This window comes from Cynocephalus volans, chromosome 5 (assembly GCF_027409185.1).
Source record: "Cynocephalus volans isolate mCynVol1 chromosome 5, mCynVol1.pri, whole genome shotgun sequence".
Lineage (NCBI taxonomy): Eukaryota > Metazoa > Chordata > Mammalia > Dermoptera > Cynocephalidae > Cynocephalus > Cynocephalus volans.
In genome coordinates, this window is record NC_084464.1 from 103,716,720 (window position 1) to 103,744,244 (window position 27,525).

The window sequence follows — 27,525 nt, forward strand, 5'->3', positions numbered from 1 at the left end:
TAACAGGTAGCAGATACCACTTGCCTGACACATTCTATGAAAAAAGAACAGTCTCTTCAACAAATGATGTTGGAAAAACAACATCTACATGCAGAGGAATGAAGCTGGACCCTTACCTTATACCATCTACAAGAAATTCAAAACAGATCAAAGACCTACATTTAAGAACTAACACTGTAAAACTCTTAGAAGAAAACAGGAGGAAATCTTCATGACCTTGTATTTGGCAATGGATTCTTAAGTATGACACCAAAAGCACAGGTAACACAACAATAATAAAAGACTGGACTTAATGAAAACTAAAAACTTTTGTGCATCAAAGACATGATCAAGAGAGTAAAAAAGACAAGCCACAAAATGGAAGAAAATATTTGCAAATCACAAATGTGTTAAGAATTTAATATCCAGAAAATGTAAATAACTCCTAAAATTCAACAATAAGATTAAAAACCCAACTGAAAAATGGTTAAAAGAATTGAACAGACATTTCTCCAAAGAAGCTATACAAACGGTCAATAAACACAAGAAAATATGTTCAACATCATTAGTCATCAGGGAAATGCAAATCAAAACCACAATGAACTACCACTTCACACCTACTGGGATGGCTATAATTTTTAAAAAGTACAAAGAAAAGAACTGTGCTAGCAGGGACATGGAAAAATTAGAACCCTCACACATTGCTGGGGGGGAGTGTAAACTGGTACAGCTGTAGTGGAAAACAGTTTGGCAGTTCCTTGATAAGTTAAACAGAATTACCATGCAAGCCAGCAATTCCCTTCCTAAGTAAATACCCAAAAGAATTTTAAAAAGGGATTCAAAAAGATACTGGTATGCAAATGTTTATAGAACATTATCAACAACAGCCAAAAGGTGGAAACAATCCAAATGTCCCTCAACAGAAGAATGGATGAACAAAGTGTGGTATTGAAGTAATGCCCTCTTTCTAAGAGCAGGACTGATGACACGTAAGATAGCCCCTCCATTGTGTGAAAGTTAGGGGGGAAAGTGGGGGTGGGATGGGAGGAGCTCCACTAACTGCAAAATTAGCTCGTACTGTTGGCTTGCTTGCATTGGCTAATACCTCTTGGCACGATGACTGGGCGAGCGAGTTGCCACACTTGCAGCTTTAAAAGCCGAGAACAAAGACAGTTCGGGGCTGCACCTTGAATTGGCTGGTGCGGTCCCGGCTGCTGGAAATAAAAATCTTTTTCTCTTTTTCTATATCAGTCTCCAAGGGTGATTTTCTCCCAACACCTATAACAGTATATGCATACAGTGAATTATGGTTCAGCTGCACAAAAAGAACTGAAGTTTGGATACATGCTATGACATGGATGAACCTTGAAAACATTATGCTGAATAAAATAAGACAGACACAAAAGAACAAATATTGTATGATTCCACTTATATGAAAAATATACAATAGGCAAATTCATAGGCACAGAAAGTAGACTATAGGTTACCAGAGGTTGGGAGCAGAGGGGACGACTTTGGGAGTTATCGTTTAATGGGTACAGAATTTTTGTTTGGAGAAACACCCTCACCCATCCAAGGCCAAAGGATGGACTTGGAGACATGAGGTACAGCAAAGCGAGACTTTAATCAGGGCCTTGCAAGGTATGGGTGTCTGACGGGCAGGCACACGGAAAAGGGCTGCAGCAAGCAATTTATTTCCTAGTGTGCAAGTCCCTGCACCCACCTCATCACTGGCTAAGAGTACTACAGAATGCACGATCTTCCCGGATGATGTCTAAGAGTACCCCAATTTACTAACCCCTTGTAGGAAATTTCTTGTGTGAGAGCTCTGGACAAGCCTGCGGAAAAGGCCCACCCAAAACCCTGTGAAAGGAGAAATATTAGCAAATGAAGAGAACAATAAAGGGCTATTAACTCATTATTATCTCAAGGACAACCTTATCCATTTGAAGTAAACAATTAAGGGCTGGTAACACATTACCATCTCAAGGAGAACTTAATCTATTCAGCAACCCCCCAGGAATGGGCCGAACCAGTCAGACAGCTTTCTGGTTGGGCCTGAATTATTTCTGAAAATGAATCACTTAGATTATTTTCTTACATTTGGGATGATGAAAAAATTTTGAAAATAAATAGTGGTGATGTACAACACTGTGAGTGTAATAAATGCCATGGGTATGTTAAGACTGTCTTTATTTTTAGAAATTTCATACTCAAACATATTGGTATAAAGGCAGATAGTATCTCCAACTCGCTGTCAAATGATTTAGAAAAAAAATACTTAGATATACATACACACACACACACACAAATAGAATGATAAAGCAAGTGGTAAAAAATGTAGACAACTGATGAATCTTGGTAAAAGAGGGAGTGTTTCTTGGACCATTCTTGCAATTTTTAAGTTTGAAACTATATCAAAATTAACAGTTAATAAAGAAGAGAGGAACATTTTCACAGTGCCTGTTCTGTGTTAAGCACCATGCAGATCAGAAGATTGGAAACACAATCTTACTTAATTACAGATGTATTTCATGTGTAGTCTGAGACTCACAACAGAAATTTTAAATAAATGTAAGTGTTGTCAATAAAGCAATATAAAGAAATATTTGAAAAAGATGAATATATCATATTTGGAAACTGTGAAAGTATCTAACAGCTTAGTTTACAACTTTGTTCCAGCAGTAATGCATCTACTCACTTCAACAGGTCAGGAAAACTACACTTTGAAGTACTTTTTGGTATCAAAGTTATGGGGAGAGTCAGTTAAGAATACTGATCATAAGTTATTTAAAAGATCAATGCGTCAATGAGAAGACAGTAACAGCCTGGTGAATTAAGCAGTTGTGATGGGCACAACCATTGAAAGTATGTATGAGTTGCTGCTAAAACAGTGAATTTGGAACGTTAATGCTATAAGGATGAAATACCCTAATTTAAACTATGTTTTGATGTTGGTTCATTAATTAATGATGAAAACAGCCCTACGTAGTTCTAATGTGCTAAATTTTAAAATAACTTTACTAGAGATTAAAGCCCTCCATATTTAGAAGTGAATCTTACTTCCAGCATATTCAATTTGACCAGTTGTCTTAAACATTTACTCTTGTTGAGTAAAAAGAAATACACGATCGTTTATTCAACAAATATTTATTGTTTATTATATGTTAGGTAGTGTTCTAGACACTGAAATATGATAATAATGGTTAAACTGTCATCATTTTAGAGGAGACAGACAATAAACCCATAAAAATGTAAAATACAGACTATTAAAATGTTGGTAAGAACTATAGAAGAAACTTCTGAGAATTGCTTTGTAGTAGAAGGTGCAATTTAAGATGTAGTGGTATTGGACAATTCCAAACATGTGCAATCTTGAAATCACACCTGCTTGGTAAATCAACACGGCTCAGATTATTCCAACCAAAACATTTTGAATTGAGCTGGAAATAAAAATTATCTAGAAAAGTAGAGAAAAAGGATACAAATTTCTACAAATCAAAAGGAACAGTAAAACCTTTATAACTCCTCCTATTACTATATGAGCTTTTCTAGTAACACAGACTTTTCCTTTGTAAGAATTATTTATCAAATCTGTAAATTTACATTTTGTGTATAATTACTTGATTAACCTTTGTTTCATCAAATAATAAGCAACACTAATGCAGGGAATGTTTCTGCTTTCTGCCTTCAGCACAGTCTCTGGCACACACTGGGTATTTAATAAATATTTGCTGGATATTGCCAGTAATGTCTTAGTCTTATAAACTACTCTATTCTGTTCAACACCTAGAATTAAGACTGATGACTCATATATAGTCCACATGCAAAAGAGAATGTAGATGTGTCTATATTTGGCACTCTACCCATCCCAGCTCTTACCTTACCAAGGCAAATAGACTACAAAAAGATAATTCAAATCATGAACCATGCTGAGTACTTTACAAGTTTAAGTCCAGAAATCTATTTCCATTTTTAAATTTCAGTTTATATAGATTATGTGGGAAAACAGCCTAAGTGATTCATTTTCAAGAATAGCTTAACATCGGTTGCTTGACTAACTTGTGGTACGATATCCTCTGAAAGTACACTTTCCCTAGGTTGACTTCTCAAGATGGTGGCTGGTCACCTTGTTCTTTTTACTTCCTGGTTCCTCTTCCTCCTCAGGATTTCTGGCAGGCCTTCTTCATGGGCTTGTCCTGAGCCCTCAGACAAAGAAATTCCTTACAACGGAGTAATAAATTGTAGGCATTGTTTGGGAAGATTGTACACTCCACAGTACTCAGCCAATGAGGAACTGGGAGAGGGACTTGAGCACTAGGGAATAAATTGCTTGATGTAACTTTTTGGGGTGTGCCTGGTTCATCAGACACTCAATCTTGCAAGACTGCCATTAAAGTCTCGCTTTGCTGTACCTCGTGTCTCCATCTCTATCCTTTGGCATTGGATGGATGAGGGCATTTCTCACAGATTATAAGTATTATTAATTCTAAAAAGTTCATATAGATACACATACATGTAAGTGAAAGTTTTAAGGAACATATATTGAAGCCAACCTACTAGTAATGATTAATGACGAAGGAAGAACAGCACATCAGTTCTAAAAATTCAAAAACCATGAATTCATACTTTGTCAAATATGTTCTCAAATATCTATATGACTAAAATTTGAATGGTGTCACACAAACTATGACTGTTCCTAGTTAGTACCCATAGTACAAACATGAATCTATTTAATTCACTGCTAAACCTGGGTCAATCCAATAAAGGCTGATAAACGGAATAAAGAATTCTTCAACACATTACAGTATCACACATAGAAAAATATTTTACTGACCTCCAGGACAGTCCAAATTTCATTTACGTTTGTTATTGATGGCCCCAAAATAGCAACATTTATTCTGCAGAGCAAATTAGGCAAGACCAGCTACTCTATTACTACGCAAATAAAACTCATTAGTGAGCTAACAATTTCATTTCTACAGATGCAAATGGACTGGAAGGCCTATTATTTTTGAACATTATAAGACGTTCTGTTTCAGTAAAATAACAACATAAAATGTATTTTTAAGACTTCTATCAATATTTTTTCACTTCTTTTCTTAGACAATAATGACTACTTATAATTCTTAAACACTCAAACTGTACATTTAATATTCTAAAATGACACACTTGAAGCGATTGTTTTTAGAAGAATCACCTTATTTTTTAAATTACTACAGCAGAAGAAATCCAACTAAGCTGATATACTATAAATCAACTTTATTAGCTCGACTAATTAAAACTGCACTGCTGTAAAGGGAAAGTGACAAAACTGTAATTCCTCTTAGATGGGCTCCTGACTGTCTCCTTCAGTTTTTTAGCACACTTTCATAAAGGCAAACAAAAAATTTCTCAGTTCTCCATACATCTGTATTGTACTCTTCAACTGGTCCTCTTCATTAAAAAGTAAATAAAGAAAAACAAGAAAAAAATATAACAGTCGAGATAATTAACAAAGAAATGAACACTGCCATTGAGTCATTTAAGTTTATTTGGCTTTCTCCATATGACTTCAAAAATACAGCTGCAAAAGAGGGTAAATCAAATACTAAAGTAAAAAAAATAAGATCTAAGTCCATGGAGAATAAAACTAAAGAACTACTGGAGAGAGTATGCAATGTAGGTAGGTTAGGATACTTTTTCCTTTTGCCAGATTTTATAAAAATTCATCTACCATCTTACTGAGACGTTTGTAGAGTACATGTCCTTTCCAGATACCTTCCGATCTTGTTGAAAAACAATCTTCCCTGAAGTTCTTGGTGTTCCTACATGGTCAAAGGCTTCTGAATAATGGAAACTAAAGGCTATAGAGACAGAGAATTTCTCCACCCCCCAGAGCCATTTTTTGCCCATTTTAAAAGTTAATACAGCCTATAGAATTCATTCTTACCTCCCAAGGAACCAACTGCTTACATTTCCCAGAGGACAGGCTTTTCCTTCTTTCCTCAAGAGAGGGTCTATTTACATTCCAAAGTAAAAGATCAGGTCCTTGGGTGGGTCACTTGTTTTCTTTGACTCCTCTTTTTCTCTCTCTCTCTCTCTCTAGAGGAGAAGATGGGAAGATGTACATGCAGCTCCTATAGAAGCTCAAAGTTTCCTAATTTTGGAGTTCCTCTCCTGTGGTGCAACCTATGCACATGCAGGTAGCTGTCTCTCACCATGTTGCCCTGTGGGGAGCTACGGAGGAGCAACACATGGTGCTCTTTGAATACATACAAGGTTTCCCCTAATCCGGATGTCTCCTGTATGTGTGTAAAGTGTATAATGAAGTTAACCTGCAGAAGGCTAACTTTTGGTATGTAGGTAGGACAATAGCTTAGACCTTTCACAATTTCAGACTTAACAGGTCTCTAACCACACTCTGGAAGTCACTGACTTGATAAACGCTGTGTAATGTGGAAATGCCCACTTTATTTGACATAATATAATAATAGCTGCACTTCCCATCTACTCATTTATAAAACCAAGAAAAAAATTAGATGAGATCTAAGACTATTATGTTATTCTTTTTTAAAAAGAACCCTATTTTACAATATTAGCTATGGACACATAATTTCTTTCTTCCCATGCACTCTCACCTAACTAAGCTGCTATGAAAACAAACAAATATTGATAAAATCTCCAGCTACAGACAAAGAGTACAAATCTGCAATGGTTAATTACACTTGAATATTTAGATCCCTTTTTGCATGTTGAGAAAATACATAAATTGGATTTTCTAAATCTTATTAGTATAAAATTTTATACTCAGCTTTAATAAATTTGTTCAATTTTATCAAAAGATTTCTATAAAAATATAGGCAAAAAATGCTTGTAGTGGTAACTAAACTTATCAAATATACAACCAACTGCTTAAGTCCAAATATCAGATGGAAACATCAGATTTTATCATTCCCTATAATGAAATAAATAGCTGTCAAACTACCTTCTCATAATTTAATATAAAATATTCTGAATAGTTCTCCAGAGAATTTTTCATGGTTGTGTAAAAGACAGAAAAATGATAAGCAGTCAAACATTGCTTTAGTACTTCCGAAGTCTATAGTTAAACAACAGTGTAAGTAATTTGAAGAAATAGCATGAAATAAACATGTATACTGACTAGGTTCCATTTTCACCAGAATGAAACTACTGAAAGTATGAAGTATTTGACAAAAGTGAATATGTTAAAACAGATTCAATAGATCTTGGATAGTATTTAACTTGAAAATTATATAGTTACTGTAATTTAATATTGCAATCGCAAAAATCACACCAATAAATTACCAAGTAATCTAATATATTTAATTCCTAAGTAAGGAATATTTGATTTAAGTCAGCTGGATCTATATACCAAATCTTTCAAAGACCAAAATTTATAACAAATTATATATAACTTAACTAACTTTCTAAGTACTTAACTTTCTAAGTACATAACTTTTATGTACTTAGAAAAGATGCATTTATATATTGGTGACATGCACATAAAGCATACATGAAAAGCCCAGTAGTAATAGTTGTTTTTACGTAAAGCATTCTGGAGATGTGAAACAGAACAAACTAAGAGGAAAATTACTCAATGATACAGTTAAAAAATAGTGCCTAGTAAGAAGGCGAAGCACAGTGTGTTGGAACGTCACATTTTGATACTTAGAAAGATAAGGATGTGTAGTTAAAGAGAGGACTCAAAGACAGAAGAATGAGAAAATGGATGGAAAAGGTGGTACCTTCTACAAGAGAGTTATACTCATGAGACGCAAAAAAAGAGATAATGTTGAACTACATACTAGAGACAAAGACTTGAAGTGAATGGAACATAAGCTTTGCTGTCTAGGTTTAAATCCAGTTTTATAGAAGTTCCTTGGTGCTCAACAATGTGACTATATAAAGAAAACCAGTCACAGGAAAATAAACAAAATTAGCTGATTTGGTTCTAACTTTTTTTCAAGATTATGCAGAATTTTTTTTTTTCTTTTAATCTTTTGGCTAAAACTTAAAATGGGAAAATAAGAAAAAGAGAACTTTTATTACATACTTACATATCTAGATGTGTAATTCCCATCACTGGGACAATTGGGCCTGAGGTAACCAAAGGGTGAAAAGAAATATTTGCAATCAGCAGAAAGGCCGTTGATGGAAAATTTTTTTCCATGAAAACTTAAGCCTATCTTGGGAGATTTTATAACAAATTTCCCTAAACAGACTACTATCAAAAGAATAAAGCTGGAAATAGATCTGCTGAATATACACGGATAAGTCTAAACTTAGTTTATACCCTCAAAATTCCTAAACATCATTCTGAGACAAACTGTTCTACTATGCTCTGTCAATCTGTGCTGTAATTCCAAAAAACAACGATTAATGGCTTAAAAGCCAATTACAAAGCTCAAATGCCTAAACATATGTAAATAATTGCATATGTCTGTATGTGCCAGGAGAAAATTGAATACACTTCAGGGGTAAGAGCATTAGGGGTGAGGCGATGTGGGAGGAAAGTAACTCATTAGCCTTTTCCTTTTACATCTTTGTATTGATTTATTGTTACAAGAATGTATTAGTTCCATAACTTAAAAATCTTCAAAGAATCAGGGAAAAAATGTTAATAGTAACGAAGGGAAATGAAATACTTATAATCCCTATTAAAAAGTATTCCCTTTGGGAGGACATTTGCAATTCCACAGCAGAAAAAATGATTGGAAGACATGTCTTAAGAATTCAGTCTGGAAGAGAAGTTCTGGAGACTCAGCAGGGGGGATCCTAAGACGGAGGTAGCTGCGGCAGTTGGCGCTGAGTAGCTGAGGTGGAAAAGGCGGCCACTGGGCCTTAGGCAGCCGGGAAACTTGTGGGCCTTCCTCTTGCCGTCTCTTAAGGGAGGACCGCTGCTGCTGGCCGGTCATGGGGGCTGACCGCCACTTTGCCCTTGGCAGGAGAGGCTGCCTCGTTTACAGGCAACAACTTTGAAGTGTGGAGCAGGAAAAGAACTGTTTCTCAGCTGCAGTGGCCAGCTGCCCTATTCAGGATTCGGGGTTTCAAGCCGGCATAAAAGAAGATTACTGGAAGTGCCCGAGCCGCGCCACGGGACCGAGAGAGCAGCCCAAGACCCGAGGCAACCACACACATAAGGCAGTAGAGGCCAACTGAGCAGTCACGGAGGTAGCCATACCAAATTGGCAACCACAGCAACATCTTAGTTAGTCAATAGTTTCAAACCAGTGGACTGTGAAACCCCCTGCCACAATGAATAAACATCAAAAAAAAGATACCAGAAATACAAAAAATCAAGAAAGTACACCACCAAAAGTTAATAAATCTCAAACTCTAGATCCTATAGAAGAAGCCCTTGAAATGACTGACAAGGAACTTCGAGTGATAATTCTAAGGAAACTGAATGAGATACAAGAATACTCAGCTAGACATCATGATGAAACAAGGAAAAGTATACAGGACCTGAAAGAGGAAATGTACAAGAAAATCAAAGTCCTGAACAAAAATGTAGCAGAACTTGCTGGACTGAAGAAGGTATTCAGTGAAATAAAAAACAAAATGGAGAGTTTAAACAGCAGGCTTGTCGAAGCTGAAGAACCTCTGAACTTGAAGATGAGCTGTTTGAAATAACACAAGCAGACAAAAAAAAAGAAAAAACAATCAAAGACATTGAAGAAAATCTGAGAGAGATATCAGACAACCTTAAGCGATCAAATATCCGAGTCATGGGTATTCCAGAAGGGGAGGAAAACGTAGATTGCATTGAAAACATATTCAACAAAATAGTGGCAGAAAAATTCCAGGTATGGGAAAAAATCACAGATCTTCAGATCCAGGAAGCTCAACGATCTCCAAACGTATTCAACCCAAAAAGACCTTCTCCAAGACATGTCATAGTCAAATTGGCAAAACTCAGAGACAAGAGAGAGAATCTTAAAAGCTGCAAGAGAGAAGCATCAAATCACCTATAAGGGAGCCCCAATCAGGCTAACATCAGACTTTTCATCACAAAAGCTAGAAAGGAAAGGGATGATATATTCAAAATTTTAAAAGATAAAGATTGCCAGCCAAGAATACTCTACCCTACAAGGCTAACCTTCCGAAATGAAGGGCAAATAGTATATTTCTCAGACAAACAAAAACTGCGGGAGTTCACTACCACACGACCACCCTTACAAGAAATCCTCAAGGGAGTACTGCGTTTGGTTCCTGAAAAATAACTACCACTGCCATAAAAACCCAAGAAAAATCAATACCCACTAGTATAATAAAAATGGCATTCATGAAGAGAAAACAAGCAAACAAAAACGCTATCTACAACCTAAGGAACCAACAAACACAGAAACCAAACAGTAAATCAGAAAGCAAGGAACAAAAGACACCTAAGACAACCAAACAACCAAGAAAATGCTAGGAATAAATCAACACCTTTCAATAACAACTCTTAATGTAAAAGGCTTATATTCCCCCATCAAAAGACACACACTAGCTGACTGGATCAAAAAGGAGGACCCAAATATGTGTAGACTACAAGAGACCCACCTCACCCATAAAGATTCACATAGACTAAGAATGAAAGGACGGAAAAAGACTTACCATGCAAACAGAAAAGAAAAACGAGCTGGAGTAGCTATTCTTATATCTCACAAAATAGACTTTAAACTAAAAACCATAAAAAGAGACAATGAGGGACACTACTTAATGATAAAAGGACTGATGCATCAAGAAGACATAACAATCATAAATATGTACGCACCCAATGTTGGAGCAGCCAGATTTATAAAACAAACTCTATCAGACCTAAAGAAGGAAATAGACACTAATACCATAATAGCAGGGGACCTGAACACCCCACTGTCAATATTAGACAGATCATCTAGGCAAAGAATCAGTAGAGAAACACAAGATCTAAACAATACTCTAGACCAATTGGAACTGGCAGATATCTACAGAACATTCCACCCAACAACCTCAGAATATTCATTTTTCTCATCAGCACATGGATCATTCTCCAGGATAGATCACATATTAGGTCAAAAATCAAGTCTCAATAAATTAAAAAAAATTGGAATTATCCCATGTATTTTCTCAGACCACAATGGATTAAAACTAGAAATTAATAACAAACGAAACTCTGGAAACTATACAAACACATGGAAATTAAACAGCATTCTACTTAATGACATATAGGTCCAAGAAGAAATCAAGCAGGAAATCAAAAAATTTATTGAAACTAATGAAAATAATGATACATCATACCAAAATCTGTGGGATACTGCAAAGCAGTATTAAGGGGAAAATTTATTGCATTAAATGGTCACTTCAGAAGAATGTAAAGATGGCAAGTGAACAACCTAACACTTCACCTTAAAGAACTAGAAAAACAAGAACAATCCAAACCTAAAGTTAGCAGACGGAAAGAAATCATTAAGATCAGAGCAGAACTGAATGAGATTAAAACCCAAAAAACAATACAAAAGATCAATGAATCAAAAAGTTGGTTTTCTGAAAAGATAAATAAAATTGACAAACCGTTAGCATGGCTAACAAAAAAAAGAAGAGAGAAGATTCAAATAACAAAAATTAGAAATGAAAAAGGCGATATTACAACTGATTTCATCTGAAATACAAGGAATCATTCGAGACTACTATAAACAACTATACGCCAACAGATTTGAAAATCTGGAGGAAATGGATAAATTTCTGGACACACACAAGCTCCCAAAACTGAACCATGAAAATGTAGAAAATTTGAACAGACCAATAACAATAAAGGAGATTGAAGCTGTTATCAGAAGGCTCCCAACAAAGAAAAGCCCAGGACCAGATGTATTCACAGCAGAATTTTACCAAACATTCAAACAGGAATTGACACCGATTCTTTACAAACTATTCCAAAAGATTGAAACGGAAGCAAATCTCCCAAACTCATTCTATGAAGCAAACATCATCCTGATACCAAAACCAGGTAAAGATATAACCAAAAAAGAAAACTACAGGCCAATATCCTTGATGAATATAGATGCAAAAATCCTCACTAAAATACTAGCAAACAGAATACAGCAACACATACATAAAATTATTCACCACGATCAAGTGGGATTCATCCCAGGGATGCAAGGTTGGTTCAACATATGCAAATCAATAAATGTGATACACCATATTAATAAACTCAAACACAAGGACCATATGATCATCCTATAGATGCTCAAAAAGCATTGGATAAAATGCAGCAGTCATTCATGACAAAGACCCTCTATAAGTTAGGTATAGAGGGAAAGTATCTCAACATCATTAAAGCCATATATGATAAACCCACTGCCAATATCATCTTGAATGGGGAAAAGCTGAAAGCTTTTTCGTTAAGAACAGGAACTAGACAAGGATGCCCACTCTCACCACTCCTATTCAACATAGTGTTGGAAGTACTAGCCAGAGCAATCAGAGAAGAGAAGGAAATAAAGGGCATCCAGATTGGAAAAGATGAAGTCAAACTGTCCCTGTTTGCAGATGACATGATCCTATATATCAAACAGCCTAAAACCTCTACAAAAAAACTGTTGGAATTGATAAATGATTTCAGTACAGTAGCAGGATACAAAATCAACACGCAAAAATCAGTAGCATTTCTTTTCTCCAATAGTAAACATGCAGAACGAGAAAGCAAGAAAGCCAGCCCATTTACAATAGCCACCAAAAAAATAAAATAGTTAGCAATTGAGTTAACCAAGGATGTGAAAAATCTCTATAATGAGAACTACAAACCACTGCTGAGAGAAATTAGAGAGGATACAAGAAGATGGAAAGATATCCCATGCTCTTGGATTGGAAGAATCAACATAGTGAAAATGTCCATACTTCCCAAAGTGATATACAAATTCAATGCAATCCCCATCAAAATTCCAAAGACATTTTTCTCAGAAATGGAAAGAACTATCCAGACATTTATATGGAATAATAAAAGACCATGCATAGCCAAAGCAATGCTGAGCAAAAAAAAATAAAGCTGGAGGCATAACACTACCTGACTTTAAGCTATACTACAAAGCTATAATAACCAAAACAGTATGGTACTGGCATAAAAACAGACACACCGACCAAGGGAATAGAATAGAGAATCCAGAAATCAACCCACACACTTACTTCCATTTGATCTTTGACAAAGGCACCCAGCCTATTAACTGAGGAAGGGACTGCCTCTTCAGCAAATGGTGCTGGGATAACTGGATATCCATATGCAGGAGAATGAAACTAGATCCATACCTCTCACCATATACTAAAATCAACTCAAAATGGATTAAGGATTTAAATGTACACCCTGAAACAATAAAACTTCTTAAAGAAAACATAGGAGAAACACTTCAGGAAATCGGACTGGACACAGACTTCATAAATACGACCCCAAAAGCACGGGCAACCAAAGGAAAAAGAAACAAATGGGATCATATCAAACTAAAAAGCTTCTGCACAGCAAAAGAAACAATTGACAGAGTTAAAAGACAACCAACAGAGTGGGAGAAAATATTTGCAAAATATACATCTGACAAAAGATTAATATCCAGAATACATAAGGAACTCAAACAACTTTACAAGAAGAAAACAAGCAACCCAATTAAAAAATGGGCAAAAGAGCTAAGTAGGCATTTCTCTAAGGAAGATATACAAATGGCCAACAGACAGATGAAAAAATGCTCAACATCACTCAGCATCCGGGAAATGCAAATCAAAACCACATTGAGATACCATCTAACCCCAGTTAGGATGGCTAAAATCCAAAAGACTCTGAACGATAAATGCTGGCGAGGTTGCGGAGAAAAAGGAACTCTCATACATTGTTGGTGGGACTGCAAAATGGTGCAGCCTCTATGGAAAATGGTATGGAGGTTCCTCAAACAATTGCAGATAGATCTACCATATGACCCAGCTATCCCACTGCTGAGAATATACCCAGAGGAATGGAAATCATCAAGTCGAAGGTATACCTGTTCCCCAATGTTCATTGCAGCACTCTTTACAATAGCCAAGAGTTGGAACTAGCCCAAATGTCCATCATCAGATGAGTGGATACGGAAAATATGGTACATCTACACAATGGAATACTACTCAGCTATAAAAACGAATGAAATACTGCCATTTTCAACAACATGGATGGACCTTGAGAGAATTATATTAAGTGAAACGAGTCAGGCACAGAAAGAGAAATACCACATGTTCTCACTTATTGGTGGGAGCTAAAAATTAATATATAAATTCACACAGACACACAAAAAACCGGGGGTGGGGGGAGAGAAGATATAACAACTGCAATTATTTGAAGTTGATACGACAAGCAAACAGAAAGGACATTGTTGGGGGGGGAGGGAGGAGGGAGGGAGGTTTTGGTAAGGGGCAACAATAATCAACCACATTGTATATCGACAAAATAAAATTTAAAAAAAAAACAAAAAGTATTCCCTTTGGAAATGAGGAAAACAATATCACAAAATTAAAGAAACTGTTGTTCATAAAATTTCAAGAATATAGTTGAATGCTCTTATGATAAGCTATACTTCAGTAAAATGAAATTTTTCCTGCTCTCTTAAAAATGTAAATTTTTAAAAGGGCTCAAAACTTATCCCTCAAGGGCTTAATAAATAGAAACAAAAGAAAAATATAAGATATTAACTGAACATAACTGGTGGCACAAATGATAAATCTGCATCAGGAAAAATAAATCAGATTAGTTCCTTAAATTAGGAGAAATGAGATAATTTAATAGTTCTAACAGAACTATCACTAGATGAAATAATAAGAATAAATTTAAATAATGAAATATTTTTAAGAATACTAATGTTCTTTGATCTTTACTGCCTATAGGGAAAAGATAAATAAATTCCTTAAGAAGGTAATCAAAGCCACTTTTGTTCTTCCACATCTCCAGGTCGTTGTCCCCTCAGCCTCAACATTCAACTTACCATGGAACAACTAATGGTTATCTTCCTGATTTTCCCTGAAGTTGTTGCGTCCTCTAATCTTTTAAGAATAAGTTCAGACTTAAGGTACTGGTGAGGCCATGAGAATACAATGGAGAGCAAAATCAGAGATACTCCCTTTCCTAATGAGACTTATGATCCTGTAATGAAGAGTGACATTAATCCAAGACAGCTGGGAATAAACGTAAAACCTTAGCCAGACATATGAAGAAGATATACACAGTGTTATTACTGTTCATAATAGGGAAGTAAAAGAGTCAGGAAGATGTTTTAAAAAGGCTTCTCTGAGAAAGAGGAAATCTGAAAGATTCAGTACAGAACAACAAAGCAAAGAGAATAAGGATAGTAAGGCAGAGGGAACAAGTTGCTCAGAGGTATGTGAAAGAGCATCACTATGATGAAGGATGAAAGAAGGCATGGGAAGTGGGAGGTGTACATAAGGGAGAGACAGGTATTGATGACGAAATAAGAAGGTAATGGCCAAACATTATGAGAACTCCCGGGCCCTTCCTTCTAAAGGAGTTTTAATGATACAAGTGTAATACTGGAGCTGTGTTTTGAAAGAATCATTCTAGTTAGCTGCAGTGTACAGAACAGCTCGAAGAGGGCCAGAATGGATGCAGGTAGAGCAGTTAGGAAGTGGTTAGAATAATCAAGGGAAGCTGTGATGGTTGCTTGGAGTAGGGGGTGGTGGTGGTGACTGTTCAGGAGGAGGAGGAGATGGAGAGAAATGGGCAGATTTGAGAGATACTTTGGAGATTAAATGGACAGGCATTGGTGAGGGATTACAAATGAGACTGAGGGAGAGTTGAAAAGGATGACTTTTACGACCACAGAATAATGGAATGCCTCTGGTTTGGAGGTAAGATTATAAATTTGGTTAGGCACACTACATTTGAGATACCCAAGAGGAGAGGCCAGATAGGATCATATGGGTCTAGAGTTCAGAAAAGAGGTCTGGGTTGGTAATATAAATAAATGAGTGATTTCTACAAAAGTCATAATTGGGATGGGATGAAAACACAAGAAAACAGTGTTAAATTTAAACAGTATATAGGACCACACCAGATAGAGAAGAAAGAGGCTGCAAAGAAGAAAGAAAAGAAATGTCCAAAAGAGATTAGAGGTCAGAGAAAAACAAGGATAGTATTGTATCACAAGAGCCAGAAAAGAAACGTAAAAAGTGAATTCAGCATTTTGGAACTATTTCTACTTCTAAACCTCTATGTAATCTCTTGATTTTTTTATTCTCAACTATGAGCTCCTATTTTCAGGGAATTTTGCCTTTATGAAAAAAGCTTTTTATTAGGGATGTATCAAGCTTTGGATTTGCCTTGAGATTCAGGTAAAATCTGCTAATTATCTTTGGCTTTGGTCTTTGGAAGGCTGAACAGAAGAATGCCTAGGTCAAAATCATTTTTCATGTTCCTGAATTAGGCATGACCAATATCATTTAATAATGTTTGTTACCACACTTTTTCACCAATCTAATAGCATAAATAATATGAACAAGGCATGCTATCTTAGGAATTTTTCCCTAAATACCACAGAAGACTTGGTCATCTTGAAAATCAATTCCATTCTCCACTGCTACTTTTTTAGATCAAAGGTTTAAGAGCAACTGCTTTTTCAAATAATTGTGCAGAAGAAAAAACAAACAAAAATGTTAGAAATAAAAACTATAAGGTCATTAATCTTCAGTCTCTTTCTGAAAATATTCAGAAAATACCTCTTCTAAACACTGTACAGCGTTTCCGTCTGTAGGTTTATGAATCTTAAATGAAACGGTATCATTTACCAATGACTCAATCTTCGAGTTTAGGAGAGAAGAGGAGATAAATATTTATCTAAGTAATTTACTATCAGAGAGGAAAAAAAATCTTAATAATAATTTGTTGACAATATAACACTCTGTATAGATAGAATTAGTCAAATAAGTCTTGCTTTTTCATTGATCTCAGCTAAAAAAAAAAGAGCGTTTATTAGTATTCCATATACATACTATAGTGATAACAGGATCAATCTAGCAGCTGACAGTGCTAAGAAATTATTGCTCTTGAACTATAATGTCCAATTAAAAAATATAACTAGTGGACTTCTGGTCAAGATGTAGAATAGACGATCCCCAGCATCACTCTCTCCCACAAATCAACCAATTTACAACTATAAAAAAGCAACGACAGCCAAGCTGGGGGTGTTAGGGCTCAGTGGAAGAGGAGGAGAGACCTACAGAGTACGTGAAGTTGGGAGAAGCCACGATGAGAGAGAGCAAGAACTGCTCAGACTGTTTTCAAGCCCTGGCTTCTTCCAGGCTGGAGCTGTTGAGCGCACAGAGCAGGAGCTGGCAAAAGCCATAGCTGTGCCTTTTGGATGGAGTTACTTGGAGGTGGCAGGGGAGAAGAGGGATGGGGTGCAGATTGATGAAAAGACTCAGGCCCAGACCATAGTTTCTACACAATCCAGATGCACTGGATCTCACCAGAACTGGAAGTGATCTCACCAGAACTGGAAGTACCTACAAAGTTAACCATTAAAACCTGAGCTGCACAAAAATCCTTCCCTAGGGAATCAGCAGCAAAGCAGCAATACAGTTCAACCACAGAGATCAAGTACTGTTCCCCACAGGAAGTTTCCCATTTTAGAAGTAAGCAAAGGACAACAAATTAGTTCCAGCACAGAGTTTAAGTGGTGGGAACCGCAAATAATCCATCGCAGAACTGAAAGAAAAAACAAAGTACCCACAACCAGAGACAAAGTTTTATATTAACCAGTAAAGGTCTCATTTCACCAAAGAACACCTAGGAGGATCAAAGTCCCCTGGGCTACCAAGCCAGAAAGGGGGGGAAGGCTGGGGGCCTCAGCCATGACCCCCCTAACACTCACAACCAGTCCTGAGGTTGGGGGCCAAGGGCCTTGGCCACACCCTTCTGAAACGTGCAACCACCACAGTGATGACTACTGAGCTGCCGCAGGAAATGCCCCGTGCTCTCCCGAGCTGGGGTGGTGGGGGGTGAGTGTTTCCAACACTCCGCTGCATCTGCACCCAGCCTGGCAATGACCAAGCCACCACTGGAAGCCCCCTGGTCTCCCGTGTCGGAATGAGGGGGGTGCCACAGGCCTCAATCCTGCCCCTCCTTCCTCCTCCTCCTTCCATCCCATTTCCTTCCCTTTCCCCTCTCCACCCCCAAAAGCCCTGCAACATCATAGAATTTTAAAAAATAATATTAATTAATAAAACATTTTTAAAAATATAATGTAACTACTAAATTTATAATTATAATCAAATGATCTTTGATATATTTTCATTATATTATACCAGAAATTCCTTCTATGATGCTGATATTCTCTTTTGGACTTCATTTTAACCAAATGCTTATGTCAGCTCTCAACCATCAGGCATTTAACCCAGATTGGAAGTTAACATACTTCCAACTCTTTATTCCAAACACCTTACCCACAGAATGTCTATAATTAATGACTGTTAAATTAATAAAGAAATTAATACATGGATAAATGAATAACATAAATGTCTCATTCTCCTCACCCCATAAAAAGATGACTGTTAATGAAAGTACCTGAGTGTCAACTATTATTTTTAAATATTAGTTGTACACAAATAATACTAAGGAAACTATCTTATATATGAGGAAGATCAAAAATTCTAATATTTATAATAATAATTAAAAAGTAAAAAAGAGAACCCATTACAAAAAACTATTTTTTGCCTATGAAATATGGAGAAGAAAAAAATTTCACCTTGATAGAAGACTCAACAGAGCTTTCTGAGAGGGGAAGTATTTCTTTAGTAGTACCATCTTTCGTGGTAAACAGCAAGGAGAAATACCTTTAATTCTTGTGCTCATAATTAAAATGCCTCCTTCATTTATATTTCTTTGGGATTATGTTTCAGTGGGAGTGAGGGAAAGTAAAGAAAGCAGCACTCAAATAACTCACCAATAAAAGTTGTTACATAAATTTGATATGACAGCAACATTGGTACCAAGAATTAGAGATGCTTATATGTGGAGAATAAAATATTTTTAGGTAAAGGGGCCAAAGCAAAATTCCATTGTTAAAGTTAACATGGTAGAATTTGTTTCGATTGTACACAATTAATTACTTTCATATAAACTAAGAAACAAAAATAATTACCTTCAGATAGTAATAAATTAAATTAATCTATAATTATTAGTCAATTTTTAAAGGTGGTTTCTTATTAGAAACAGAAATGTTTAATTCTAGCTATAAATAATGAGAAAGAGAAAACAAGACACACATCTAAATAAAAGAAAGCCTTATGTTTAACATTAATTCAAGGCTGAAGAAGACTTTTTTTCTCTTTGATACCACAGAACCTTTTATCCCTTGAAATTGGAGGCAGATTTTGAGTAAGAAGGTACTAAATAAGGATCTTAACTTTTTCTGGCAATATGGAAAAAGAACAAGTTAATTTACTAAATATGCCATAATCTCTGAAGAAGTTCCTAATTTCTTTTCCTATCACTGTAACAAAGTTTGTATAACAAGAAAAATCTCAACAGAGCTAAGGCATCGATTATTTGCCCATTCTGTGAGTTACACAGAAGGAGGGCAATTATTAACAGGAATGATAAAGCTGTACTTGCATTTGGTAACACAAAGAGAAGCTTACAAATGAGACGTCTCATTAGTTTGAGCAGATGGATCAAAATTAAAGGCTGAATTGCCAACTTTTAATTTCCCAGTAGCCAAGAAGAGCTTGAAGTCTTGCAGAGTAGGACTGTTGAAAAGTCAACATGAAAAGATTTTCTCCATCTGTCATCACACATGCCTGAGTGGAATACAACTGCCTCCTACTGTTTTTAATACTTTTAAGGCAAAGCTGCACATACGATCTATTAAGTACATGAGCACACAAGTTTTGATGATTGGTATACTGAAACCCATGTAATAGTATGATCAGAGAACATCAGCATGGCTTTTGAGCATGAAATTTGCTCTTTTCTAATTTAATCCAAATGGAGAAAACAAGGTGAATTCATTTGTATATTTAAGAGGAAACTGTCACTTTTTAGCATGAAAAGTGTTTAGTTGCCTGAGGGTAACAGTTTTTTTTTTTTTTTAATGGACATATATTTTAGTCCTCTTAATAATGGTCTGAAAATTAGCTGCTCTGATAAAACCAAAGTACTTAGGGAAGCCAAAGCAGGAAGAAAATCCAAGATACTAAACAACCTAAAGGAAAGAAAACAAACAAGTAAACCCAGGAAATTGGTTGGAGAAAATTTTTTTTAACTGATTGGGGGAGAAGCGGGTAGAATGAGATGGTAGCAGAGAAAATTCAATTACTTTTCTTGGACAAACATAGGCTGATTTTCATATTTCTTGCTACTATACACTAACTGCTAAGATATATTTAAAAGGCAACAAAGTAGAGCTAAAGTTAAGGTACACAGCCCCACAAAAAACTCCTGATGTTTCCATAATAAAAAAGAAAAGTACATTTATCAAATATGTAAGTGGATGCTTAATAACAATGTACTAATGTGCAGTAGTTATAACCATAACTGAATTCCAGAAGCAAATCTCCTTCTCTCACTCTCCCCATTTGAATGTGTGTGTGTGTGTGTGTGTATACACACACGACAGACTGATAGAGATATACAGAGATATATAGGTACATATATATACACACACCAACACATATAAGTTTACTGTACTTGTATGTACAAAAAAATATTTAGACAGAAAAGAGGCTCTTAGAATGAAGCACAAATAGCTAGACTTTTCAGTCATCAGAGTTGGGCAGAATAATATATTTGAAGAGTTAATTTATGGCTGTCAGTTTTTTAGATAAAGTAAAAAGGTTGTTGAATTATATATTTTTCATTTTCTGATAGATGGATGAATATAAATTAATTTTAAATTATCATTTGGAACCTTATACAAAGACAGTCAGTGAATTGGATATCATTATCTTCAACTTCAATTATGAGTGGAAAAAACACAACTTCAAAAACTCAGTCCTACCGGGAAGTTCTTTATTGACCTTCTAATAAAAGCACAGGACATACAGGTTGAATATCCTTTACCTGAAATGAGTGGGACCAGAAATTCTTCAGATTTTGGATTAGGGATGCTCAACCTGTAACACTACAGCTTAGTAAAGGTATTTCTCAAGGAGATATAAAAAGAGGGAATAATAACCCCGTGAGGGGTTCTAAGCCCCTGAAATCAAACCCCTACCTGAGTCTCACCAATCAGTGCCTTCTATGAGTAGCAATTCTTGTGTGATGAAATACATCAAGGATTGCCAACCTTGTTGTGTGAACAGTATCTACCTCAGCTTCCAAAATCAAAATGTGTAACCGTACTGCTTTCCAAGTATCTGTGCTTCAATTTTTAGAGCTGGACATACTACAGAGGGATTCAGCAGAGGTTGCCTCTTACCTAGCTAAATGATCTTATAGGCCAAACAGTACTTGGCAGATCAACTTGCAAATAGAAGACTTAGAGCAATCCTTTTGAAACGAATGATACAAAGAAAGATTTAAGTTTTGGGGAACTTTTCCGATACAGGTAATTTTAAAAAATGAAAATAATAGAGTTTTGTTCTTGAATTACATTGCAAAAGAGGTCTTAACTTGAGATGATTACATTAATATAATAGACCCATTGACTTACCAACTCAGTACTTATAATCTGAAGGCGCTAGCCTGGGCATTTGTAATACTAACAACACTAGAGGTGAATTTCCACAAGTGGGCACAGTCCTGATGCATTTCATATTTCTCGTTATCCTCATCTTACTAAGTATGTCAAATCTTTGAAGATAAGACAATTCATCACAGTCAAATCATATTTACAACAGTGTTCCCATGCACATGATACTGTAATAGGAACTAAACAAACAGTGTTTCTTTATAACCCACTCTTTCTTGGTGGAACACAAAATCTAAAAGGACAATGCATAGAACACACTGATTAAAATTTTTAAATATAACATTTCTAATCAGAACATTTATTTACATTTTAATGCTATTGTGTCTATTTATGGTTCTGGCATAGTTTTGAAAGGGGAAAATATAAAAGATTAAATAGACTATAGGAATAACAGAAAAAAAAAGATGGAAAATTAAGGGTATAAAATGCATTAAAAAAAAATGGAAGGACATACACCAATAGAAGCTGTATCTGGGTAGCGGAACAGCAGTGATTATGTTTTCCCCTTATTTTTGCTTTTGGGTTTGCTTAAGGGTTAAATTTGTTTAAACTCTTTCTTTATTCAGTTCATTTATATTAATTTTATTTAAATCAAATTTTAAAATATAATTTCAGAGGCCAGAAGACCTCAGTGTCATACTATGAAACAAAAATGCAGAGAAAAATAGGTTTTTCTAATTGAAAATAAATGCATACTCAAACCAAAACATGAACGATATGGTATGCAATACATGTATTGTTGTAATCATGATTTAGAGGTGATAGATACCAATTAAGAAAAATTACACTGGCATGATACCACTCTGTCTTACATGCCTTAAGATTGCAAAAGAAATTCAAAGTGGAAAACACACATTAGATCATAAACTTACATTGATAACACTATTCAGAAGAAACTACACGAACAGCACTATTCAGAAGAAATGGTAAAAGTTTATAAAGTTTATAAAATTCTGTGTAGGTCCGCTGTGACAACTAAATGATATAACTCATTCAGAATACATTACAGTGTCATGTGGCAAGACCACAAAATATGGCCATTTGTGCTATGTCAGTTTTAGGTAATTTATCCTAAGTAAATCTTTAAACAGAAAAAATAATGACAGTCTCAAAGACGATCGCTACAGCAGTGCTATCTTGAATAACTGAAAACTGCAAACATTTAAAGCACTCTGTAATGGAGGAATAACCGATAATAAACAGCCAATGTCAGCTTAATGGCAAAGGGTCAGTAATGACATTATGAGATTTATCAATACAAAGACCTGTATTTAAATCCTGGTGCCACTCTAAACTAGATATATGACCTAGGTAAGCTGCTTAATATGTCTTAGATTCATTTCCCCTTTTAATAAAAGGAAGTAATCATTCTTATGTCAGAGGACTGGGAAGATTAAAAGTCCAAGGATACTTAAACAGTGTCTGAAAATTAGAACCTGAATAAAGACTCCTTCTCTCTTGCAGACATTAAAATTGTGAAGACTATGTGGAAACATTAAAAATACTTATTACTCATTAAGGACAAGAGTGAATATAAAACTGTATATGCAGTATAATTATAAATTAGTAATGAATTATAACTAATAATTAAAATTAACTTTGAAACTGGCTGGTTAGCTCAGTTGGTTAGAGCATGGTGTTAACACCAAGATCCAGGGTTCAATCCCTATACAGGCCAGCTGCCCACCCCCCCCCAAACAAACAAACAAACAAATAAATAAAATTAAGTATGAATGATCAAAATTAAAAGCCATATGTGTGAGTGAATAAAAGACTAGTGGAAAATACATAAAAATTACAATAATAATGGTAAAATTGTAAAATAATAGGAAATTATGAAAAAACTTTTAATGTTGTCATTTCATTTTTATAACCAAAAAAAGTACAGGCAATATGTAGCTATTTTACAAAACTTAAGAAAGTCGTACTATTATGAACAGAAAGAGAAGACAGTTATCACAGGATCCCTTAAATAACAACATTTATTTGGATTTTTATCCAACTACAACATTTTGGGATAAGGCTGAACTTTATTTTTTTAAAGAAATATTTTAAAATGTTAAGATCATATATAAAAAAAGCTGGACTAGTATGATAAGTAGATTTAAAGAACAATTATAAATAGCAGAATAAAAGCCCTAACTCAAAAACTCAGTGACCCATAGTTTCTAAGTGCTCATAATAGTTGCTGTACTGGCAGTAATAGCATTATTAAGCTAATTACTTATATTATTTAAAATTTACAACTGTGTATGGTTTACATGTATGTTTATGAGTGGATGCATATATATTTATCAGTCTCACTAAGAAAGAGTTTACAAAAATGACAACTTTAATTTCATCAATTTGAGGGGCAACACAATAACATTCCTATTATTGGCTTCTTAAAATTTTTCATAATATGTGCAAGTCTGTTCAATTACAAAGACATGGCAAGGAGTGACAGGTGTTTTCCTGTTCAGAATCAAAAAATAAAATGTCTATTAAATGTTCCATAGTAAAATGTTTACATTTTAATTTTCATTGTTTAAAAGAGAAAAAAAATTTAATAGTATTCATTTATAATAAAATCAATCATAGATTAGAAAAAGTTCTCTTGTGATGGAAGAAATGTCATCACAATTAAAAATTCTGATGTAAACTGTTAACTCATAGTTCAAAATTAAATGAAGACCCAGAATAGCTAACACATCATTGAAAGAGAAGAACAAAGAGGACTGACACTACCTGACTTCAAGACTTATAGTAATCATCAAGGTACAGTAATCATGTCACTGTGGTACTGATGAGAGAATACACAAAGGAGATCAACAGAACAGAACAGAGCTCCCACAGACAAACACACATAAATACAATCAACTGATCTTTGACAAAGGAGCAAGGAGCAAAGACGGACTTTCAACTAATGGTGCTGGAACAACTGGACACCCACATGCAAAAAATAAATAAATCTAGACATAGACCTTATACCCTTTGCAAAAATTAACTCAAAATGGATCACAGACCTACATGTAAAACACAAAACTATTAAAACTTCTAGAAGATAACATAGAAGAAAATCTTGGTGATCGTGAGAATGGCAAAGACTTTTTATATCAACACGAAAGGCATGATCTATAAAAGAAATAATTGATAAGTTCGACTTCATTAAAATTAATAATATCTGTTCTGTACAAACACTGTTAAGAGAATGAGAAGACAAGCCACAGACTGTGAGAAAATATTTGCAAAAGAGATATCTGATAAGGGACTGTTACCCAAAATATACGAAGAACCCTTAAACCCAACAATAAGAAAATGTATAGGCTGATTTAAAAACGGGCAAAAGACCTGAAAAAGTAATTCAACAAAGAAAATAGACAGACCGCAAATAAGCATATAAAAAGATGCTCAATATCATATTTCATTAGGGAAAATCAAATTAAAAGAACAATGAGATACCACTACACACATATCAGAAAGGCCAATGTTCAAATACTGATACCACCAAATGCTGGCAAGGATGTGATGATGTAGAGCAATAGGAACTCTCATACATTGCTAGTGGGAATAAAAAATAGTACACCTACTTTGGAAGACAGTTTCTTAGAAAACTAAGTGTATTCTTACCATATGATCCAGAAACCACACTCCTTTGTATTTACCCAAATGAGTTGAAAACAAGTCCTCACAAAAACCTGCATACAGGTGTTTATAACAGCTCCATTTGTAATTGCCAAACTTGGAAGCAACCAACACGGGACTATATGATTCCAACTATATGACACGCTAGAAAAAAACAAAACTATGAAGACAGTAAAAAGATCAATGATTGCCAGGGAGGAGGGATGAATAGGATGAGCACTGAGGATTTTTCAGTAAATGAAAGTCTTCTGTATGACTCTATAATGGTAGATATATGTCATTATAACATTTGTTAAAACTCATAGAATGCACACCACCAAGAGTTAACCTTAATTTAAACTAAGGACTTTGAATAATAATTACATGTAAATGTAGGCTTAATGATTGTAACAAATCTATCACTGCAGTGCAGGATGTTGATAGTAGAGGAAGCTGTGCCTCTGGGGGGAGCGGGTAGGGGGAAATGGGAACTCTATTTCCACTCAATTTTCCTGTGCACCTAAAACTGCTCTAAAAAAGAACTTTAAAAAAGAATGGAAAAAATATTTAAATATTTACTAAATATTTTTGATATAGCCTATACATATAGAGTTTACAGACTTCACAGGTAAATTCCTTAGGTAACAATATAATATATAAAAGTTGGAAATAAATCTGCATGGTGGTAACATGTAGCTAATTACAGTGAATTTATGGTACCCTTTTGCAAAGATGGCTATATACGATCTTCTTTAAAATGTTTTTAAAAGTTTCTGTAAGGTAGCATTTGGATCATCAGACATTCATTACAAATAAATCTCTTGAGGCAATCTAGAACACAGGTGGCAAACTATAACCTGCAATGCCCCTGCTGCCTGTTTTTGTAAATAAAGTTTTATTGGATCATAGCCACATCCACTTATTCATATATTGTCTATGGCTGCTTTCATGCTACAACATGGCTTGAGGAGCTGCAACAGAGAACATAAGGCCCATAAAAGCCTTATTTACTATATGACCCTTTAAAAATTTTTTTACCAGCCTCTGACCTAGAACAAATAGTTGGTACTCAGTAATATTTTTTGATTAAAAAAAAAAGAATATTAGTGTTTTACACTTCTTTATTTGTAAAATGACAAATAATGCAACCCACAGAATGATGTTTAATGAGGATCAAAGGAAAACACTGACGTAAAATAAATGCAAATATAGAGATATGACACAATGGTTAGCAGAGAGACTCTACACTAACATAGCTTGCATTTGAAAGCACACTAGTGGAATGACCTGAACATGTTATTTTGCACAGAACATTACTTTCTTCATTTGTCAAGTGAGGATAATGGTACCTGCTTCACAGATTGCTGAAAGAATCCAATGAAATAATAAAAGTAAAGATAATTTTATCAGTTTCAGGCATTTATTAAGAACTAGGAAAGGTTAGTCACTGTTATTATTATTATACTCATAGAACTTAAAATAATAATTTCTTTTCTTTAAAAGTTATTCTTAAAACCAAGCATATTCTCTTGAAATTAGTTAGAAACCTATTATGAAACTGTTCTTATAAGGGCAAAAATGTCTCAAGGATGCTCAGTAGGCCATGCACCATGCTCTCAACTCCAATTCATCTTTGATTTTTTTATATATTGGGGCTACAAATATTACATATACAAAGATTTAGTCTGGGGAAAAAAATTCCACTGTCCTTTAAAAATATTAAAAACCAAAGGGCTAAAAAATTTCACATGATGCAAAAGACTAACATTATTTTTTTAAAAAATCCTATAATAAAGTTATCCAAAGAACCACAAATCATTGGGCAATAATTAATTTTATATAAGCAATTATTATTCTATTTTTTTCTTTAATAATCTTAATTGAACATTCTGGACAACGGACAGTTTAAAATTAAAACTGCTTAATTTCTAAACACCATACAACAATACAGAACTTCATTATATATTATATCTCAATTGATATTAGTTCATGAAAACATTAAGAATAATATGTTTAAAATTTTTACATTAAGTAAAAAATACAAATTAAAAATTCTGATGTATGAGAGAAGGTTTCTGATTTTTAAAAGATTAAAAGCAGAAATGTAAATAATAAAATATTTTTTCTCTTAAATAATTAATAAAAATGTCAAACTAAATAGTATGACCTATCAATACTGAGATAATAATATTCATAAATTATTCTTATGACTTATATGGTTACCCATTGGGCTAAAACAATTATTAAGAAATAAAACCTGAGT

General features: G+C 34.7%; 1 protein-coding gene across 4 annotated transcripts in view; it reads right to left on the reverse strand.

The window, feature by feature from the left end:
* ASCC3 (activating signal cointegrator 1 complex subunit 3) overlaps positions 1-27,525 on the reverse strand; it is a 393,541-nt gene that overhangs the window by 197,741 nt on the left and 168,275 nt on the right. The window lies entirely within an intron of this gene.